A 17,391-nucleotide genomic window follows, 5' to 3' on the forward strand; every position below is an offset into this window, starting at 1 on the left:
TCCAGGTTTGGGGGTCAAAAGGGCAGTGCTGGTTGACAGATCCCGAGAGGTGAAAATTTAAAAAAACTGGACCACGTTATAATTACACTAAGGAGCAAAACCCAGTTGCATTTCGGCTTCACAAAATACCATCATGATCCTACGTGGTTCATTAGATTTGTAAGGTTGCCAAAGCAGGTGAGGCTTGCATCACTGCCATGATATTTATAGAGTATAGAATAACAGAGTTGGAAGGGACCTTGGAGGTCTTCTAGTCCAACCCCCTGCCTAGGCAGGAAACCCTACACCACTTCAATGGTCATCCAACATCTTCTTGAAAACTTCCAGTGTTGGGGCATTCACAACTTCTAGAGGCAAGTTGTTCCACTAATTAATTGTTCTGACTGTCAGGAAATTTCTCCTTCGTTCTAAGTTGTTTCTCTCCTTGATTAGTTTCCACCCATTGCTTCTTGTCCTGCCCAGGGGTTTTGGAGAATAGCTTGACTCCCTCTTCTTTGTGGCAGCCCCCAAGAGATCGGAACACTACCATCATGTCTCCCCGGGTTCTTATTTTCATTAAACTAGACACACCCAGTTCTTGATATTTTTAACCTCCAATCCGCTAATCCTCTTTGTTGCTCTTTTCTGCACTCTTTCTAGAGTCTCCACATCCTTTTTACATCATGGAGACCAAAACTGGATACAGTATTCCAAGTGTGACCTTACCAAGGCCTTATAAAGTGGTATTAACACACTTGACGTGATCTTGATTCTAGCCCTCTGTTTATGCAGCCTAGAACTGTGTTGGCTTTTTTGGCACCTGCAGTATACGGCTGGCTGATATTTAAATGGTTGTCCACTAGGATTTGAACACAGTCCCTGGGTTAATAAAAAGTATGAGTACAGATACTTCTTGACTGGCAACCATTTGTTTAGTGACCAAAGTTACAACAGCACTGAAAAAATGGGACTTAGGACCAGGGGAAGTGAAGGGCTGATTGGGGGGTTTGCATGGGTTCCAGAGGTGGGTTCCTACCGGTTCGGACCAGTTCGGCTGAACCGGTAGGAACTTGGCAGTCTGCATCAAAATTAAATCAGAGTCCAAGGCAGAACGTTCCTCAAACTTCCAATTTATTAAGAGAGACATGTTGGCACATCTGTGGAAAACCCGAATCTGAAAGCTTCCTGGGTTTTCCACCCAGTTGAAAGTTCAAGATCCTGCCCCCACATCCACAAGTCCATCACCTGGTCCAATCTCCCACTGCCACTCTGGCATTTCTACCCATCTAGTTCCGGTCAGATGCAGAGGTCACGGGTGTCAAACACAAGGCCTGCGGACTGGCTGTGATGTGGTCGGATCTGGCCCACGGGGCCATTCTGGAAAATGTAAGGGACTTGCCCACAATGCTTTGGCCCAGTCTACCCAGTGTGAAGAGGAAACATGCCAACGGTTTGGGGAGTGGCGTCAAGATGGCCACGCCCACTGAGTCAGTCACGCCCACTGAGTGGTGTCAAGCTGGCCATGCCCCCCCAGTCGGCCACTCCCCACCCCCCAAGGTCAACCCAGCCCTGATGCGTCCCTCAATGAAATTGAGTTTGACACCCCTATTGTAGGTCATCTAGTCCAACCCCCCCCACCCAAGCAGGAGACCCTACACCATTTCTGACAGGTGGCAGTCCAGTCTCTTCTTGAAAGCTTCCAGTGATGAAGCTCCCACAACCTCTGAGCGCAACTTCTGTTCCATTGTTCTCACTGTCAGAAAAAATATCCTTATTTCTAGGTTGAATCGCTCCTTGATCAGTTTCCAATCCATTATTCCTTGTCTGGCCTTCTGGTACTCTGAATAATAGGTTGAGCCCCCTGTTCTTTATGACAGCCCTTCAAGTACTGGAAGCCTGCACTCATGTCACCCCTGGTCCTTCTGTTTGTTAGACTAGACATAACTAGTTCCCTCAATTGTTCATTGTGCAGTTTAGCCTCAAGACCCCTAATCATTTTTGTTGCTCTTCTCTGCACACTTTCTAGAGTCTCCAGATCTTTTTTTTTTTTGAGTGCGGTGACTAGAATTGGGCACAGTATTCCAATTGTGGTCTTACCAAAGCAGTATAAAGTCGCCCTATTACTTCATGCGATCTTGATTCTGTCCCTCTGTTGATGCAACCTAGGATTGTAATGGATGTTTTGGCAGCTTCAGCACATTGCTGGCTCATATATAAGTGGTTCAGTGGTAGGATTCGATTTTTTTTTACTACCAGTTCTGTGGGCATGGCTTGGTGGGCATGGCAGGGGAAGGATACTGCAAACTCCCCATTCCCTCCCAATCAGCTGGGACTCGGGAGGCAGAGAACAGATGTGGGCGGGGCCAGCCAGAGGTGGTATTTACCGGTTCTCTGAACTACTGAAAATTTCTGCTACCAGTTCTCCAGAACTGGTCAGAATCTGCTGAATACCCACTTCTGAAGTGGTTGTCTACTAGGACACAAAGATCCCTCCCACAGTTGCTATTGTACCACCTATATTAGTGACCTGACCTACTTCATTATGTGGGCTAAATCTTAGCCACTGCATTTATTTGACATGCTATACATTTGATTTATAGCAGTAGGCGTGAGCTTAGATGGACTTCAGAGAATGGTAGAGGACAGGAAGGCCTGGAGGAATGTTACCCATGGGGTTGCAATGGGTCAGACACAATTTCGCAACTAACAACAACAAAATTTGATCACTTTTTCCTGGCTTGGCCTGTTGAACAAACCAGGAGCATCCAGTTACTTCATGATTCAACATATTGCGTTAAGTTTGAAAAGGGGTTAATTTAATTAGTCTAAATGTTTTTTTAGGATGCAGCCACAACAGACTGAAACTTCACCTATGTCTTCTGGAAAGTTATATGTGGTGTATTAATAACATGTCCTCTTTGCTGAAGCAGATGTGCGTATTACTCAGCTGTTGAGTCTGGTCCTTTTAAGTGGCATATACAGCTCTTCTACAATTTTGTATTATTATTATTATTATCATTATGCTTCTTCGCACAGTCAGCCAGTTCTTAAGACTGGATTTGCCATTTTTATCCACCTATCGAGACCTGGGGCTGCAATAGTACATAGACTTATATATTGCTTCACAGTGCTTTTAAAGCCCTCTCTAAGCGGTTTATAGAGTCAGCCTCCTGCCCCCAACAATCTGGGTCCTCATTTGACCAACCTCAGGAGGATGGAAAGTTGAGTCAACCTTGAGCTAGTGAGAATTGAACTGCCGAACTGCTGGCAGCCAGCAGCCAGCAGAATTAACCTGCAGAACTGCATTCTAATCATTGCGCCACCACGGCTCTCCCACGGGATAGGCAGATTTTTTTTTATATTATTTTTTTATTTTTTTTATTTTCAAAACAAACACAACACATAAAATCTTCCTTCTTTACATACTGTAGAAAGTGTATCAGTTGGTTACAAAAGACTTTTGTGCATCTCTTCCACAGTCATCAAGCATAATTCATGTTAACTCAAGTATTTTAACTCAGATATTTATACATGTTACCGTCATCATACCTCCATTTTCATTTGACTATAGTTGTTTAAACGTCCTTCATCATAAAATATACTAAGATTTAATACATAACCACATACTGGCCTTTCATTTACTATTTCTAAAATCCTCCAATAACACTGAATCCTTATGTCCTAGCTAAACATCTATAATATTTAATAACAAAGTTTTCTATCCTTCTTTCCAAATCATTGTTTACAATTTACATCTCATTTCCTTATATTGTATACACACACACACACACGTATGTATGTATGTATGTATGTATGTATGTATGTATGTATGTATGTATTTAGAGTTTCAACCCCTGGTATGCCCAAATATGGGAGGAAGTCCACTGCTTCCATTCTCTGTCCATCAGCTCGTCACAAGAGACCATCCAGAAACCCAATATTTTTACTGTTGCCTTTGTTACATTTGTGTTGTATTTGTGCTGATAAATAAATAAAGAGAGACTAGTATAGATCTATTTCAAGCTATTTAGCTCTCATCAGCTAGCCATACCCTTACTGGGATTAGAACCTGTGCTGTATTGCATCTTAGGCAGATGTGTTAACCACTAAGCCACAGGGTTCTTCTCCTTATCAGCTGAGCCAGGAAGTAGGTATGTATTTAGAGTTAGAGAATGGAAGCAGTGGACTTCCTCCCATATTTGGGCATACCAGGGGTTGTAACTCTAAATACATACCTACTCCCTAGCTCAGCTAATAAGGAGAAGAACCCTGTGGCTTAGTGGTTAACACATCTGCCTAAGATGCAATACAGCACAGGTTCTAATCCCAGTAAGGGTATGGCTAGCTGATGAGAGCTAAATAGCTTGAAATAGATCTATACTATATGTTTATATATCCCACAGGCCGGATGCGTCATGCACAGGCCACACCCACCCCGGCTCCCAAAGGCAAAAGACATTGCAATACGGCATGCGACGTCATGTGACGCGATGGAGTTTTACACCGTGTGTTAGAGGTATCATTTCAGGATGTAAGCTGTTCCTAGGAGAGCTTGCCTTTTGCCATTGGTTGATGGTATTCAAGCGATGCTCTAGTTGTTTTGCCATTTCACTCACTGGGACCCTTTGCTTTCTCTTGCCACAGTCGTTCAATTTCTATTTGCAGTTCTTTTTATTTTGCTATCTTCCATAGTTTTTTTCTCTTCTATTCAATCAATCAGAATGGAGCTGGAAGGGACCTTGGAAGTCTTCTAGTTCATCCCTGTGCTCAAGCAAGAAACCCATTGCCATTTCAGACAAGTGGCTGTCCAGTCTTTTCTTAAAATCCTCCAGTGATGAGGCACCCATAATTTCTGATGGCAAGCTGTTCCACTGGTTGATTTTTTTTCACTGTTAGGACATTTCTCCTTAATTCTAGGTTGCTTCTCTCCTTGATTAGCTTCCCTCCATTGTTTCTTGTGTGAGGGTTGGAAATTCAGCCCTGTGTTTGAAGGAGGTTGAATCGTGGTTTTCCTTGTAGTGTACTTTATGATTAAGTAAAATAAACCCGAGGTAGATTCTAAGAAACATATTTTTATTGTAAAATGAATAACAAACAAATTTACTGGCTAATAACTACATTCTGGTAAAGTTCCTAGCCTACCTCCTCCTGGCAGATAAAACAGAAAGAGAAAGAAGAAGGCAAAAGGACATGTGTAGTAGGCTTACAGAGAAGATTCAGTCTACCGTATGTCTTAGAATATAAGCACAACTGGCAAAACAAAAAAACATCGTGACATCTTGCCCTGTCCTCCTGTGCTTTGGAGAATAATTTAACCCCCTCTTCTTTGTGGCAGCCCCTCAAATATTGGAATGCTGCTATCATGTCACCCATCGTTCTTCTTTTCTCTACCGCATACCCAGTTCCTGCAGGTTCCACCACAAAACCGCGAAGCCCTTATCCGCGCTGACATAAGTGCGGAGGGCAAATCCGCGCCGTTTGAAGCGCTAAGGAAAAACGCGACCCTACCGCGATGACATAATCGCGGAGGGCAAATCCGCGCCTTCCGAAGCACTCAGCACTCAGCACCCTAAACCTAACCCTAAACTTAACCCTAAACCTAACCCTAAACCTAACCCTAACCCTAAGCCTAAACCTAACCCTAACCCTAACCCTAACCCTAACCCTAACCCTAAACCTAACCCTAACCCTAACCCTAACCCTAACCCTAACCCTAACCCTAAACCTAACCCTAACCCTAAACCTAACCCTAAGCCTAACCCTAAACCTAACCCTAACCCTAACCCTAAACCTAACCCTAAAGCAAACCCCTAAACCTAACCCTAAACCTAACCCTAACCATAACCCTAAAGTAAACCCCTAAACCTAATCCTAACCCTTACCTTAATTTAAATCGGCTTTCTGCCGCCGCGCTGTTTTAAAGCGCCCTTCCGTCGCCGCGCTGTTGTCGCGGCGGTGATGACGCGCGGTGATGACATCGCGGCTTTAGCGACGCGGTTTTATCACCGCTATTTTGACGAGTGCGGTTTTGTTGTGCCACGGTTCCTGCAACCATTCTTCATAGGCCTTTAGTCATCCAAGTTGTTCTCTGCACTGTTTCCAAAGTTTCAACATCTCTTTTGTAATGCGGTGACCAAAACTGGATGCAATATTCCAAGTGAGGTCTGACTAAGGATTTATAAAGTAGCATTAATGTGATTTTTTCAGAGCTGTTGTAACTTTAAACTGTCACTAAATTACCTGTAATGGAGAAGAAACACCCATAATATAGAATGGATCAAAAAAAAAAAAACAACGCAAGGACCTTTGGGAACAATGCACTCAGAAAATGCACTCTTAAAGATTGTCTGCTATCAAGAAACTGGATTTAAGTGAGGTTTATCAAAGAAGAGCTGGTTTTTCTGGGCAGGACTGAAACTGAGGTTCTTTCGAATGTGGGTTTTAAACTGAAATTACAAGAATGACATGAAAACAGAAGATGCTACACTGGATTTACAAATGAAACTGGCTGAATGGCTTAACAATGAAAAGAGATATACAAACAGCAAACCAGAAGAGTGACTCGGATAAATTTCTCATTTTGGATTTACAAAGGGACGTGTTAAAGTTTTGAAGGAGTTCCTGATTGGCTCAGTGATTGATCCCAGTTGGTACAGACAGAAGGAGAGAGGTTACACCTGGGGCCCCTTAAGGCATCCTGCGCTCGTCCTTCCGGTTTAACATCTGCATGGAACCTCTGGGTGAGGTCAGCTGTCGGTCCGTGGTCCGGTGTCATCGGTAGGTTGACGATATCCAGTTGGACAGCACAGCCCTAGGCTGCACAGGTGAAGCTGCCAAGGTGCTGACTCAATATCTGGACCAATGTTTCTCATACTTAGCAGCTTGAAGATGTGTGGATTTCATGTCCCAGCAGGCTTTGCTGGGAAGCTCTGGGAGTTGAAATCCATGCATCTTCAAACTCTAGGGGTCCCCAGTTCCAAAAGATGTTGAGACTCTGGAAAGAGTGCCGAGAAGAGCAGCCAGGATGATTAGGGGACTGGAGGCTAAAACATACACTGAACCATTGCAGGAACAGGGCATGGCTACTCTAGAGAAGAGGAGGACCAGGGGAGACATGATAGCAGTCTTTGTGAGGGTTGGAAATTTATTTATTTATTTATTAGACTAATATACCGCTTCATAGGGCTCTCAGCCCACTCTAAGCGGTTTACAGAGTCAGCATATCACCCCCACAGTCTGGGTCCTCATTTCACCCACCTCGGAAGGATGGAAGGCTGAGTCAACCTTGAGCCGGTGAGATTAGAACCGCTGAACTGCAGATAACAGTCAGCTGAAGTGGCCTGCAGTACTGCACCCTAACCACTGCGCCAAATTCAGCCCTGTGTTTAAAGGAGGAATCAACCGTGGTTTTTCCTTGAAGTATACTTTACTATTAAGAAAAATAAGCCCGAGGTATATTCTAAGAAACACATTTTTATTGTAAAATAAATAACAAACAAGCTTACCAGCTAATAACTACATTTTGGCAAAGTTCCTAGCCTACCTCCTCGTGGCAGGCGAACAGAGAAAAGGGAAAGAGAAAAAAGAAAGACAAATGGACACGCTCAGTAGAGTTTACAGGCAAGAGTCAGTCTACCGTATATCTCAGAGTATGAGCACAGCTGGCAACAACAACAACATCGTGACAGTCTTCACGTTATCTACTTTAAGGTCAGTGGTGGGTTGCAGGCAGTATGCCCGGTACAGGCGTACCGGAGCCTGCCTGAACCACCGGGTACCGTTCCGGTACGGTGCTCTGGAAGGCCCAACCACCTGCCCGAGCTCCTTATCTGTCCTTTAAAGCCTTCGGTGCTTCGGCGCACAGCGCATACAGCACCTGCACGACGCTCTGCCAAGCAGCTGGAGCATCGCATGCATTCATGTGGAGGATGCCGGGCCCCGTTGCAACCTTACCAGTTGCAACAGGATCTGGAACCCACCATTGGTTAAGGTTGAACAGTCCTCTCTCAACAGAGGGGGAGGGATATGACATCACCTCTCTCCAGTTTACAACACAGTCCTTTCAGCAGTTTGTGCTATTCAGTTGACCCCGAGGGCACAGATAAACCACCAAATGACCGCAATAACTCTCAGAGAGAGCGCTAACAACCAGAGGACTGCAAGGATTATAAATCCTTCCAATCTCCACCATTCAATTGTTGTCCCCAAAACTGGGCTCTTGCTTGGTGTCGAAGCAGATAAGTCACTGGACACAAGGTGTGATATAGAATTATACTTTTATTTTGGCACCAAGATATAAGGACCCCAGTTTTGAAAAGCTAACCAAGGGCCAAGATTAGAATCTTACAGCAGTTTTTATAGTCAAGGGATGGACACATCCAACCCTTTGCCCTTCCCCTAATGCATGCATAACAGACAATATTAATTGGTTATTTGGATTTCAGACACCCCCCCCCCCCTAAGCCTTTACACTTGTTAGGTTAAATAGCTGTTGTGACTCAGCAGCAGTCTTCTGTGAGTCTTTTCGGAATGCAAGATTAACGATGCAGCTGGGGCTCGTTAGTGGAGTTTTGGAGATAAAAGGACGGATGCTGCCACGCCCTGGTTGCAGGAGTCAACATTCCTTGGTTCGTTCAACATTGATTGATCAGCGGTCGTGGTTTATGTAAGATACACTTGGATAAGTGCTTTGTTTTCTGTAACCCTGATTCAAGGATACACTTGGAGAAGTGCATTGCGTTGTAAGAGTTTTTGTTTAGTATTCTGTTATCTCATCAGAGACTGTATTTATGTTATTTTTGGGCTCACAGCCAGTTTGAGCCGAGAACTGATAAAGAAAGTTCCTTTTAAGTTTGTTTGCCCGCCGTTTGTTAACGAGCAGAGAAGGGGGGACAGAACAATAGCTAAATGTCACATCACCTGTTTTTCACCCCAGGTCATGGGTATCTTGCAAAGTGTGCCAGTAATGTGGGTTTTGTGGGTTTTCTTATAGGTTCCACCACAAATGCGCGCACAACAAAAGCGTGCCTGACTAAACCGCGGTGACTAAAGCGCGGTGACAAAACCGCGCGACGAATGAGCGACTAATTAGCCCTAAAGCGCGCCGACAAAAGTGCGCCGACAGAAGCGCGCTGTAACGTAACCCTAAACCTAACCCTAAATCTAACCCTAAACCTAACCGTAAACCTAACCGTAAACCTTACCTTAAATTAAATCGCGCTTCTGTCGGCGCGCTGTTGTCGGCGCGCTGTTGTCAGCGCGCTTTTGACATCGCGGTTTTAGCACCACGGTGTTGTCAGCGCGCTTATGACGTTCGCGCTTTTGTCGGGTCACGTTCTTATAAGCGAGCTATTCTTGTTCCTAATATCCTGGCTAGTGGTTTTTAGGTGGTAACTTCTGTCTCGCTGTTAATGTGCAGCCCCCCTGTTCCTATTGCAGAGCAGAATAAAAGAACAAACAGTTTTTTCTGACGCAGCCCCCCCATCCCTCCACGCGACCTCCCTCTCCTTCCTCAGTGAGAGAGAGAGGAAAGGAGCAAAGCTCTTAATCGCCAAGGCAAAGAAATGAAGACAAGAGAAAATGTTTGATCAGAATTCATGTTCCTCCCGCTCATGTCCATTCCACCCACACCTGGGTCCTATCTCCTCTGACCCCCAGGGCCTCCTCTGTGCATGCCTTCTGTCAACTGACCCTTCACAGTCAGAACTGAAGAAGCTTCTTGGACGAGAAGCAAAAGGTCTTCAAGGAAAAACAAAGTCCAGTTGCCTTTGGGACAGCCATGACCTGGATGACTGAGCGTCTCCATAGACAGCTGCTCCAGATGTTTGGGCTTTGCACCCAAGGGACCTATGGCGATTGGCACTACTGTTGCAGAGAATGCCAGGCATTAGACTTCTCAGGATCGTGACCCGTCAAAACCGCGGTCCACAAAAGCGCGATCGACGAAAGCGCGCATTTGACGTCATCACAGCGCGACGAAAAAAATTAAAAATTGAAATAACAATAAAATTAAAGCAAGCCGATTCACATAAAGGTAAGGGTTAGGTTTAGGGTTAGGGTTAGGGTTAGGTTAAGGGTTAGGGTTAGGTTTAGAGCGTTAGGGTTACGTTTAGCGTTACGTTAAAGGTTAGTGTTAGGTTTAGCGTTAGGTTAAGGGTTAGGTTTAGGGTTAGATTTAGGCTTAGGTTAAGGGTTAGGTTTAGGGTTAGGTTTAGGGTTAGGTTTGGGGGGGTTAGGGTAAGGTTTTCGCTTTATTTTTACATTTTTCGATCACAGCGCGATGTTTTCGTCGCGCTGTGATGATGTCAAATGCGCGCTTTCGTCGACCGCGATTTTGTCGTCCACGGTTTTGTGGTGGAACCCTCAGGATACAGGAAAAGTTTATTTGGCAGCCAGGTTCAGGAAGCTAGCCCATGGCTTAGCATTGCAAGTTCTGAACAACCTTCATTATCGAAGCACGCATTCTTATACATTCTCAAAAGCATTGCAACACGGAAATACTTAACACGTTTCTTAGTGGTTACCTTGAGGAGAAAGCCTTATAAGGAGATGGGGGTCTTACTTCTCCTTTTGTTTATGGAGTACGTGTCATTAACGAACTTTAATTGAACCTAGGACTTTTGACATAGGCTTTCAACATAGACTTTTGACATAGGGGCATCTTGTGGTTAGGCACTGGCTTCCTGTTTCTTTTGCAAGATCCAACTCTGTCTATGTGGCTTTTAATATAGAAGTAAAGGGGCTCTAGAGCCAAGGTGGCGCAGTGGTTAAATGCAGCATTGCAGGCTACTTCAGCTGACTGCAGTTCTGCAGTTCGGCTGTTCAAATCTCAGGGTTGACTCAGCTTTCCATTCTTCCGAAGTGGGTAAAATGAGGACCCGGATTGTTGTTGGGGTCAATATGCTGACTCTGTAAACCGCTTAGAGAGGGCTGAAAGCCCTATGAAGCGGTATATAAGTCGAACTGCTATTGCTACTGCTATTGCTCTAAGAGGCTGTCCAGCCTGACCCAGTAGGTTTCACACTTAATGTCCAAATCTCACTTTACGTCTGCTTTATCACTACCTTTGCTTTCTTCTTCTTATAGTTATCCATTTATTTGCTGCCCATATCGCGGTTCAAGGAATCTCTGAGCAGCAAAAGAAAACAAAAACATTTTAGGTAGCCTAGGTAGTATGATTACGCCCTATTCAGAAACTTTCCTGCTTTCCTGCTGGTCAGCTGAGGACAAGCAATTTTCACAGCTTCAAAGAATGGCCTGTATCATGCAGCTCCAGATAATGAGGGTGGCAATAAAAAGCAGGCAACCCATTTTTCTTAACAGATGCGGCAAACCATCGGCTATTATTTTGGCCTCCTTACAAATGTCTGTTGGATTATGTGTTGTTTCTTGTCTGGACATTTCAACCTCTAATTATGATTTAATCACTGGTTTAATAATAGATTGGCTGTAATAAAGCGTTCCTTCATTTCTGCCCTTGTTCATTCGTTTGTTTTTGCACTTGTTCATTCATTCATTTTGGTATTTATTGATTCATTTTTGCACTTGTTCATTTGATTTTTCATTCATTCATTCATTCATTCATTCATTCATTCATTCATTCATTCATTCATTCATTCATTCACCCACCCCATTGGCCTTTAGAAGATCTTTAAAAAATGGCTCTTTAGACCTGTATGTCTTTATATTTTGATCTTTTTCTTTTTTTTCCCTTTCACTTCTTATTGCTTTCAGCTTTTTCTGGTCTCCCCCCCTTCCCCCCTGTAATATAACAGAATAACACAGTTGGAAGGGACCTTTGAGGTCTTCTAGTCTAACCTCCTGCTTGAGCAGGAGACCCTATTCCGTTCCAGGCAAATTGTTGTCTAGTCTCTTCTTAAAAGCCTCCAGTGATTCACAACTTCTGGAGGCAAGTTGTTCCACTGGTTAATGTGTTCTGACGGTCAGGAAATTTCTCCTTAGATCTAGGTTGCTTCTCTTGCTGATTAGTTTCCACCCGTTGCTTCTTGTCCTGCCTTCAGGTGCCTTGGAGAATAGCTTGACCTCCTCTTCTTTGTGGCAGCCCCTGAGATACAATACAATACAATAGCAGAGTTGGAAGGGACCTTAGAGGTCTTCTAGTCCAACCCCCTGCCTAGGCAGGAAACCCTATACCGTTTCAGACAAATGGATATCCAACGTCTTCTTAAAGACTTCCAGTGTTGGAGCATTCACAACTTCTGGAGGCAACTTTTGTTTCACTGATTAATTGTTCTAACTGTCAGGAAATTTCTCCTCAGTTTTAAGTTGCTCCTCTCCTTGATTAGTTTCCACCCATTGCTTCTTGTTCTACCCTCAGGTGCCTCAGGAGATATTGGAAGATTGTTTGTAGTGACTATTATTCATAAAACTTTTAATATTATAGTAAAATCTGGAGTCTTCCCTTAGGCTTTAGGGCTAGGATGTCAGTGGAACCTGGTTTGCAATTTTGCCTTGTGCTGATTGAGCTGTTGATTATATTTTCCTGGCATCTTTTATAATTTTTTCTATTATTTATTTGTATTACAGTATGTATATTTCTGTCTTTATGTTTTATTAGATTACTAGTAGATGTTTTATTAGATTTCAAGCAGTGGTGGGATTTAGCCGGTTCGTCCTGGTTCAGGTGAACCAGTGCTTAAATTGCTGGCTGGCCCTGCCCCTTCCTGCCCCACCCCTTCGAGGAGTCCCTACATGTGCTGTCTTGGCTCCCAGCTAAGTGCAGGGAGGGACATGGGGGGGGGGTGTCGTGCTCCTCCCACTGCGGGCCGTTTTGGCTCCCAGGAGGCTGCAGGGAGGCCTACTAGGCCCAAAATGGTGTGGGTGGGGTATGTATGTGTGACATGCAACGCCCCTCCACCGCAGCCCGTTTTTGCTTCCAGAAGGTTGCAGGGAGGCCAAGTGCTGCCTGTCACACCAGTGGTGGGTTCCAGATCCCGTTCCAACCGGTACAGAATGTACCGGAACGGTATCTGGTCCTCCGGGCAGACTCCGGTACGCCTGTACCAGGGCGTACCGCCTGCAACCCACCACTGTGTCAAACCCCCTGGCCACGCCCACCATGGCCACGCCCACCATGGCCACGCCCACTCAGCCAGCCATTAGGGCAGAGAACCAGTTGTTAAATTATTTGAATCCCACCATTGGTTATTTGATTTATTGAGATGAAGGGGACAGGGTTACAAGAATCATCAATCTGGAACCCAATTATCCCCCAGTAGCAGGGGTGGGTTTCAACCAGTTTGCGGCGGTCCCCGCGAACTGGTTGGTTGGCGAACCCGGAAGTAAGTAACTTCCGGGAACGGCGAAGGGCCCACCTGCCCGCCCGCGCTCCTTACCGATCTTTGAAGGCTTCTGCGCTTCCACGCAGGCGCATGGCACATACAGCGCCTCTGCGATTCTCCGCGAGCAGCTGGATGGCACATACAGCGCCTGCGCGAGTCTCCGCGAGCAGCTGGAGCATCGCGCAGGTGCTAAGACGCATGCGTGAACTGCGCGCGTGCACGAGGACCCCGCCGAACCGGTTGGAACGGGATTAGCAACCCACCCCTGCCCAGTAGATATAGGTAGAGACTTTATTGTGGGTTCTTTTTTTGTGATTTTCTTCTGAACCAACAACATAATGGCTTTTTTTCATAAATAATGGAGCAACTTGCAGGAAGTTGTCTGCAAAACCATCTACTGAGCACTTTCCCGTCAGTAACAAACCCTTCAGACCAGTGGTAGGTTGTAGGCGGTACGCCCTGGTAAAGGTGTACTGGAGCCTGCCCGAAGCACTGGATACTGTTCCGGTATGGTGCTCCGGAGGGCCCACATGCCCGCCTGAACTCCTTACCGGTATTTTAAGTCTTTGGCGCTTCTGCGCATGGCGGATACAGCACCTGCACGACACTCCGCTGAACAGCTGGAGCATCGCGGTGACTCACAGAGGCACTAAGACGCATGCGCACACTGCGCGTGTCCATGTGGATGCCACCGGGCCTGTTCCGTACCGGTTGGAATGGGATCCGGAACCCACCACTGCTTCAGACTTAACCTCAAATAATTTGATAGCGTAGTACTAAATAATACAAATACTACTTACAGTAATAATAACAATGCTTTCTCATATTCAGAGCAATGGCCACCATAGATCAGCAATACGTATAGTTCTCGACTTACAAACATTCACTTAGGGACCATTCAAAGTTACAACCCCACTAAAAAAAATGACTTTCAATTGATCCTTGCACTTATGACCATCGCAGCATCCCCTACTGTGACATGATTGGCAACCAGAAAGGTTGCTGCATCTTGGAGTCATGTGACCACCCTTTGTTACCTTCCCAGAAAGCTTCCATCAAGCAAAGGCAATGAGGAAATCTGGATTTGCTCAACTGCCATGGCCAAAAATGTCATAAAATTGGGTCTGCCTCCCTTAATGACTAAATGTCTTGCTGGATGAGCCAAGGTGGCGCAGTGGTTAGGGTGCAGTACTGCAGGCCACTTCAGCTGATTGCTATCTGCAGTTCAGCGGTTCTAATCTCACCGGCTCAAGGTTGACTCAGCCTTCCATCCTTCCGAGGTGGGTAAAATGAGGACCCGGATTGTTGTTGGGGGCAATATGCTGACTCTGTAAACCGCTTAGAGAGGGCTGAAAGCCCTATGAAGCGGTATATAAGTCTAACTGCTATTGCTATTGGTGGAACTTCTAGGTCCAATTGTGGCCGTAAGTCAAGGACTATCTGTATTGTTGCCAACATTTGGGATAGAGGGATGGGTTAGAGAAAAGTGATCACATATTTATTCGGGCTCTACAGATAGTACTTGATTTGAGGGGTTGCCACAAAGAAGAGAGAGTCAAACTATTTTCCAAGGCACCTGAGGGTAGAACAAGAAGCAATGGGTGGAAACTAATCAAGGAGAGAAGCAACTTAGAACTGAGGAGAAATTTCCTGACACTCAGAACAATTAACCAGCGGAACAACTTGCCACCAGAAGTTGTGAATGTCCCAACACTGGAAGTCTTTAAGAAGATGTTGGAGAGCCATTTGTCTGGAACGGTATAGGATTTTCTGCCTAGGCAGGGGGTTGGACTAGAAGACCTCCAAGGTCCCTTCCAACTCTGCTATTGTATTGTATTGTATTGTATTGATTTACAACAGTTTGCTTAGTGACCATTCGTAGTTACAAAGGCACTGGAAAAAGTGACTTAGGAACATTTGTCACACTTGTGACTATTGCAGCAACTCTGAGAGAAATAACAATTGATGAACCTGACCGATTCCAGTTTGAATGAGATCTCAGACATTACATTACTTGCAGTCAGGGTGGGTTTCAACCAGTACGGCTGTACCGGATGGTGAAATTTAGCATGCCTTCCCTTACCCGTTGGTCAGGAGGCCCCGTACTGGAATGCTCCCTCCCCTCGTTCGCTCTTTCACTCGCCCCGCCCATCCTCATCATACTGCCGAAAAGTTCTCAGAAGAAGAACCAGAAGAAGAAAGAACTGGTGAGTGGCTTGTGGGGGGGAGGATGTTGGGGAAGAGGGAAGAGGCAGAGAGGCTCTAGAAGAGTGTGTGCGTGTGCACAGGCTGTGGGTTTTAAAAACTGTCTAAGTGAATCCAGGAAGAGGGAAGAGGCAGAGGGGCTGGAAGATACTATAGGAACACACACTTCCAGCCCCTCTGCCACTTCCCTCTTCCTGGATTCACTCAGACAGTTTTTAAAACTCACAGCCTGTGCACACGCACACACTCTTCCACTCTTTTAAAAACATCTGAGTGAATCCAGGAAGAGGGAAAAGGCAGAGGGGCTGGAAGAGTGTGTGCTGTGCACAGGCTATGGGTTTTTAAAACTTCGAATGAATCCAGGAAGAGGGAAGAGGCAGAGGGGCTGGAAGAGTGTGTGCTGTGCACAGGCTATGGGTTTTTAAAACTTCGAATGAATCCAGGAAGAGGGAAGAGGCAGAGGGGCTGGAAGAGTGTGTGCGTGTGCACAGGCTGTGGGTTTTTAAAACTTCGAATGAATCCAGGAAGAGGGAAGAGGCAGAGGGGCTGGAACTGTGTGTGCTGTGCACAGGCTGTGGGTTTTTAAAACTTTGAATGAATCCAGGAAAAGGGAAAAGGCAGAGGGGCTGGAAGTGTGTCTGTAAGGTGGTCAGTAATGTTGAAGACCGGCAAGGACAGCCACATTTCCTCTGTAAGTAGCTGTTTTATTGTTTGGTGTACTTATTTTATTCTTATTTAAGTAGTAAGTGCACAAAATAATAAATTTCCTTTTTTTATATCTTCTTTTTGTAGGTCATTCTTTGGGGCAAATAATTCAGTGACATCGACTTGGCCACTCCCACTCAGTCTTGTGACTGCCAAGCTACTCCCACCCGGTCACATAACTGCCAAGCCACTTCCACTCAGTCATATGACCACCAAGCCACTCCCACAAAATAGGCCACACCTACAGAATAGGTTCTAAAAAAATTGAAACCCATCACTGTTTGCAGCATATGTCTATATAGCTTATTTAGCCAACTGAAAGAATATTTAGCTGAAGGAAGCATTTTATGTTTAGATGGCATTAGTTCAGGTCATTTCCACCTTTATCAAAAATAATCCAGGAGGCTGGAAATCCCCTGGCTAGGGATGTGATGTTGGATGTGTTTTCAAGACGTTTGGTAATTATCTTGTTATTGTCATGTACAGGAAATCCATGGTCAGGTGATTTACAATTGCTTGGCAAATGGTTCACATTTATGATGGTTGCAATGTCCAGGGGCCATTGCGACCTTCAAATAAGCAAAGCCAATGGGGAAACCAGATCCACTTAACAACCTTAGACTTAGAATTACTTTATGGTCACTTTGAATGTACACTAGTGGTAGTCAACCTGGTCCCTACCGCCCACTAGTGGGCGTTCCAGCTTTCACGGTGGGCGGTAGGGGTTTGCTGTAACTCTGCTTTATAAATTTTATAAAGTAAAGTTACTTCCCTACTTTATAAATCACTATTACTGTGGAACCAGTGGGCGGTTAGAAAATTTTACTACTAACAGAGATACAAAAGTGGGCGGTAGGTATAAAAAGGTTGACTACCCCTGATGTACACTAATCAACATACATTAAAATAAAATTTTGTTGCGTACAGCTCTCAAAGGGCGATCACCTCCAATATACACTAGATCAGGGGCCAGCAACTCACGGCTCTGGAGCCGCATGTGGCTCTTTCATCCCACTGCTGCAGCTCCCTGTCACCAGTCGGCACCACAATTTTGAGAGGAGCTTCCAGTTTGGGGGTGGGGGGGCAAAGCAGTGCGCAACAGGAGGAGACTCTATGGCAAGGGGCAGGTTTTCCGATCAGCTCCACAATTGATAGGGCTTTTGGTTAGGATAGGTGGAAGAAAAAGGACGCTGCGCTAGGA

This window comes from Thamnophis elegans, chromosome 4, assembly GCF_009769535.1.
Source record: "Thamnophis elegans isolate rThaEle1 chromosome 4, rThaEle1.pri, whole genome shotgun sequence".
Classification (NCBI taxonomy): Eukaryota; Metazoa; Chordata; class Lepidosauria; order Squamata; family Colubridae; genus Thamnophis; species Thamnophis elegans.